Genomic DNA, 5,501 nt, shown 5'->3' on the forward strand with positions numbered 1-5,501 from the left:
TTATCCAGCATCCAAGACATTGAATTACAAGAGAGAGATTTTGACATTTACACAGAAGCCTAATGAAGAGTTTCATGAAGCATGGGAAAGATATACAGAGATGTACATAAAGTGTCCACATGTTAATATTGATTCAGATACACAGATGAATATTTTCTTTGATGGGCTTAATCCAACATCTAAGAGTCATGTGAATGCATCAATTTGGAGGATCGTTGTCAAATAAATCTGCACGAGAAGCATTTGAATTATTTGATATGATGGCTGAGAATCTCAACAATGGGCAGCAGAACATTCACAGAAAAGGGGAATTTTGAGTTATCAGCAGGATCTCCTAACATGTCTGCACAAATGGCACAAATGGAGAAGAAAATTGATGCAAAGTTTGACATTATTCTACAACAAATGGCAAGTTCTACACAGCAGCCACCTGTAACAACAGTTTGCACTATCTGCAGCATGGTTACACACGACATAATGGGCTGCCCACATAGAGACTCCTACCCAGAGCTTGTTGAACAACATGTCAATATGATGAACAGCTATCAAAGGCCTAGGAATGATGCATATGCCAATCATTACAATCCAGGATGGAAGGATCATCCTAATTTCAAATGGGGTGACAATCAGAATAATGCAAAACCATTCCAGCATGCCCAAAAACCTTTTGTTCCCTCCAAACCATCTCTGGTGATCAACTAGCTAAATTGGCAGCAACAACTCAATCATTCATCGAGGGTAACAATCAAAGATTTCAAAATGTTGAAGCATCAATTAAAAATTTGGAGCAACAATTTGGCCAGCTAGCTGCACAGATTTCAGACAGAGACAAAGGCAAATTTCCTAGTCAAACGATTCCTAATCCAAATGGACGTGAAGATTGCAATGTTGTTCGGACTTTACGTTGTGGAAAAAGTTATGACAATCGTGAAAATAGCATTCAACAGGAGCAGCAAGCAGTGGAGGATAATATAGAAAATTTTGCAACAGCAGAACCTACCAAAATTGCAGAAAAACATAAACGGGCAGATCCAAAAATTGTTCCAAAACAAGTTCCTGAGCGTGTTTATGAGGCCCCAATTCCATATCCAGAACGTTTGAAGCCAAAAGCAAAAGATCAGCAACTCAAGGACTTTATGCAGACATTATCCAATGTTCAAATCAACATTCCGTTACTGGATGCAATCAAGAAAATTCCATCATATGCCAAATTTTTGAAGGAAGTTTGCAGCAGCAAAAAGAAGCTTTTAGATTTGGAAAAAGTCATTTTGATGAGCAGTGCAGATTTTGCTACACAAATTGCCACCTAAGAAAAAAGATCCAGGGAGTTTTAATATTTCTTGCACTATTGGAAATTCTAATTTTAAAAGTGCTTTAATTGATTTGGGTGCAAGTATTAATTTGATGCCTTTTTCTGTTTTCCAGCGATTGGGGCAAGGAGATTTAAAGCCTACATCAATGATACTTCAACTAGCTGACCGTTCAATTACTTATCCAAGAGGTGTTATTGAAGATCTAATTATAAAAGTTGATAATCTTTATCTACCAGCAGATTTTGTGGTTCTAGACATGGATGAAGACATTCAAACACCTATTATTTTGGGGAGGCCGTTTATGGCCACTGCTAGGACTTTAATTGATGTGGAAGCTGGAACATTGACTCTAAGGGTTCAAGACCAATCTGTGGTATTTAATCTGTTTGAGACTGCAAAACAGCCTACGGAACAGCAAGATTGCATGCGTATTGACATGGTAGACAATATGGTTCAAGACAGATTTTATGGCAGCTCAAAAACAGATCAGTTGCTACATGTTTTACAAGGGGAACTTGGGGCATATTCTGAAGATGAAGGTGTTCTTGAGTACATTCACGCATTGAACGGTCTGCCAACAGTATTGCTAAAGTTTAGACATGTTTACGAGAGTTTAGGGAACCTAAACAGCCCCTTAAACCGTCGGACAACAGCCACCAAAAGCTGGGTGAAGCCTTTACGGAACATCGAAATATGCATATTTAGGAGCTGCAGAGACGCTGCCAGTTATAATTGCAGCAGATTTAACACATACAGAGGAAGATAAATTGCTTCGTGTGTTGAGAAAATATCAAGATGCATTGGGATGGACAATTGCGGACATCAAGGGAATCAGCCCAGCACTATGTATGCACAGAATCTTAATGGAAGACGACGTGAAGCCAGCGTTGATGCTCAACGCCGCCTTAACCCAATTATGAAAGAAGTGGTCAGATCAGAGGTTATGAAATTACTTGATGCAGGTATGATTTATCCTATTTCTGACAGTAAATGGGTTAGCCCGACTCAAGTTGTGCCTAAGCGGACTGGTATTACAGTGGTGAAAAATGATAATAATGAGTTAGTTCCTACACGATTGACTACGGGATGGAGAATGTGTGTAGATTATCGGAAGCTTAACACAGGGACAAGAAAAGACCATTTTCCTTTACCCTTCATTGACCAGATGTTGGAAAGGTTAGCTGGGCGTGCTTTTTATTGTTTTCTTGATGGTTATTCTGGGTATAATCAGATTCCAATTGCACCAGAGGATCAAGAGAAAACCACTTTCACTTGTCCATTTGGTACTTATGCTTATAGGAGGATGCCGTTTGGATTATGCAATGCACCTGCTACGTTTCAACGTTGTATGATGAGTATTTTTTCTGGCTTGGTCGAAAATATTGTGGAAGTTTTTATGGATGATTTTTCTATTTTTGGGGATTCATATGATCAGTGTTTACAGAATTTATCATTAGTTCTTGAGAGATGCCAAGAGACACATTTAGTGCTAAACTGGGAGAAGTGTCATTTCATGGTGAAACAGGGAATTGTCTTGGGTCATTCAATTTCTAATAGAGGCATTGAGGTTGACAAAGCAAAGATTGAAATTATTGCAAAGCTGCCACCCCCTACATCAGTAAAAGGTGTGAGATCTTTCTTAGGACATGCAGGTTTTTATCGTCGGTTCATCAAGGATTTCTCCAAGATTAGCCAACCTTTGTGCAATTTATTGACTAAGGATGCATCATTTACTTTCGATGAGGCCTGTTTAGAAGCATTCAACAAGTTGAAATCACTCCTAACTTCGGCACCCATCATTGCTGCACCAAATTGGGATTTGCCATTTGAACTAATGTGTGATGCATCGGATTATGCTGTTGGGGCAGTTTTAGGGCAGCGGAAAGATAAGCTTCCCCATGTCATTTATTATGCAAGTCGTACTCTCAATGATGCACAGCTTAACTATGCAACTACAGAGAAGGAATTGTTGGCTGTTGAGTTCGCACTAGAGAAATTTCGGTCTTATTTGGTTGGGGCTAAAGTGATTATTTATACGGATCACGCTGCACTAAAATACTTGTTGTCTAAGAAGGATGCAAAGCCTAGATTGATTCGTTGGGTTCTTTTACTTCAAGAATTTGACCTAGAGATTAAAGACAAGAAGGGCAGTGAGAATGTTGTGGCTGATCATTTATCTAGATTAATTATTCCAGCAGCTACGGAGGTAGATTCTCTACCATTGAGTGAGAGTTTCCCAGACGAACAGCTATTTGCCGTCCAAATCAAGCACACCTTGGTTTGCAGATATTGTCAATTATTTGGTTAAGGGTGTGATGCATCCAGATTTTTCCTACCAACAGAAAAGGAAGTTTTTATTTGATGTGAAGCACTATTTCTGGGATGAACCCTACTTATACAAGTATTGTGCAGACAGATTATTCGCAGTGTATCCAGAGGTGAACAAGACAGTGTTTTGACATTCGCACATCAGCATGCTTGTGGTGGTCATTTTGGGGGAAAACGGACAGCAGCTAAAATATTACAAAGTGGGTTGTATTGGCCTACTATTTTTAAAGATGCTCATGTTTGGTGCCAGGCGTGTGATAGATGTCAACGTGTGGGCAATCAGTCAAAGCGGAATGAAATGCCACAACAAAGTATTTTGGTTGTTGAATTATTCGATGTTTGGGGCATTGACTTTATGGGACCATTCCCGTCATCCCATGGCAATCAGTACATATTGGTGGCTGTTGAATATGTTTCTAAGTGGGTCGAGGCTGTTGCAGCACCCACAAATCAAGGATCTGTGGTACTGAAATTCCTCCAAGGCACTATTTTTCCACGTTTGGGACACCTAGAGCGATTATCAGTGATGGGGGAAAGCATTTTTAAATAAACAGTTTGCTGCACTACTCACTAAATATGGGATAAGTCATCGGGTGGCCACTGCATACCATCCTCAAACTTCTGGGCAAGTTGAAGTTTCTAATAGGGAAATTAAGCGCATCTTAGAGAAAACAGTCAATGCCAGCCGCAAAGACTGGAGTGTTAAGTTGAATGATGCTTTATGGGCCTACAGAACAGCGTATAAAACGCCAATTGGGATGTCCCCCTTTCGGCTTGTTTATGGTAAAGCTTGTCATCTACCTATGGAGCTTGAACACAAGGCTTATTGGGCAATTAAGGAGCTTAATTATGCCTATGATGCAGCTGGAGAAAAAAGAAAATTACAGTTGCACGAGTTGGAAGAACTCCGGAATGACGCATATGAAAGTTCAAAGATATACAAAGAGAAGACAAAAGCATTCCATGACAGCAAAATTCTCCGAAAACAATTTCAGCCGGGTCAGAAGGTTCTATTTTTCAATTCAAGGTTGAAGTTATTCCCTGGAAAATTAAAATCTAGGTGGCAAGGTCCCTACAATGTTACTAAAGTCTATCCACACGGCGCTGTGGATATTACAAATGGGAAGACTGGTTTCGAGTTTAAAGTAAAGCGGTCATAGACTCAAACACTACTTGGTATTTGTTTGTGGTGCAACCGAGTCGGTGACTCTGAAGGAACCGGTGATTTGACCACCAGGCTTCTGCAAAGTCTAGCTACAGACTTAAAATAAAGCGCTCATTGGGAGGCAACCCAATTTTTCTAAACTCTCTAATCCTTTTAATTTCAACAAAATAATAAAATTTTAAATTTTAAAAAAAATTGTTGTTTTCTTTAACTAGATGTTTTTTTTATTTTCTTTCTACTCCTAGCACATCATTGATCCAATGCAGGGCACAACAATCAGCAGCAAACATCAAAAGCAAAAAAAAATCCTAGGTGGAATCCGCACCCACAAGTCTACACAGGAGCGACACAACAATCGAGCAAACATCAAAAGCAAAAACAAATCCTAGGTGGAATCCGCACCCAGACAAGTCTACACTGGAATCATGCACCCGACAGCAAATCTACCAAATTTCCAACAACAAAAGATGCAAGGGATTCGAAATTATACCTATGAGATGCACGGATTGGGGGTCCTCAGGGCTTTTTGCTGTTTTGTCTTTTGAGCTTGTGTGTTTATTGCCCTTTCCCTTGAATCTCTCTTGGATCCGCAGACCTTACACAGCGAGCACCAATATGAGTACCTGCATGGGCAAAGAACACACATCTCTACATATCACACATCTTTACAAATCAGGATCCAACATAAATTCTGG

The 5,501-nt window shown here is 39.7% G+C and overlaps 1 long non-coding RNA gene and 1 other non-coding gene across 2 annotated transcripts; both read right to left on the reverse strand.

Annotated features, from left to right (window-relative positions):
• LOC103328634 (uncharacterized) lies at positions 1 to 5,501 on the reverse strand. Its single transcript, XR_016127193.1, has 2 exons — positions 5,297 to 5,501; positions 1 to 228 (listed from the first exon to the last, which is right to left on the reverse strand). It is a non-coding gene; the product is annotated as an uncharacterized LOC103328634 (long non-coding RNA).
• Positions 23 to 129, reverse strand: LOC148916541 (small nucleolar RNA R71). Its single transcript, XR_016127556.1, has one exon. It is a non-coding gene; the product is annotated as a small nucleolar RNA R71 (small nucleolar RNA).

This window comes from Prunus mume, linkage group LG5 (assembly GCF_029339155.1).
Source record: "Prunus mume cultivar Tortuosa linkage group LG5, ASM2933915v1, whole genome shotgun sequence".
Taxonomy (NCBI): domain Eukaryota; kingdom Viridiplantae; phylum Streptophyta; class Magnoliopsida; order Rosales; family Rosaceae; genus Prunus; species Prunus mume.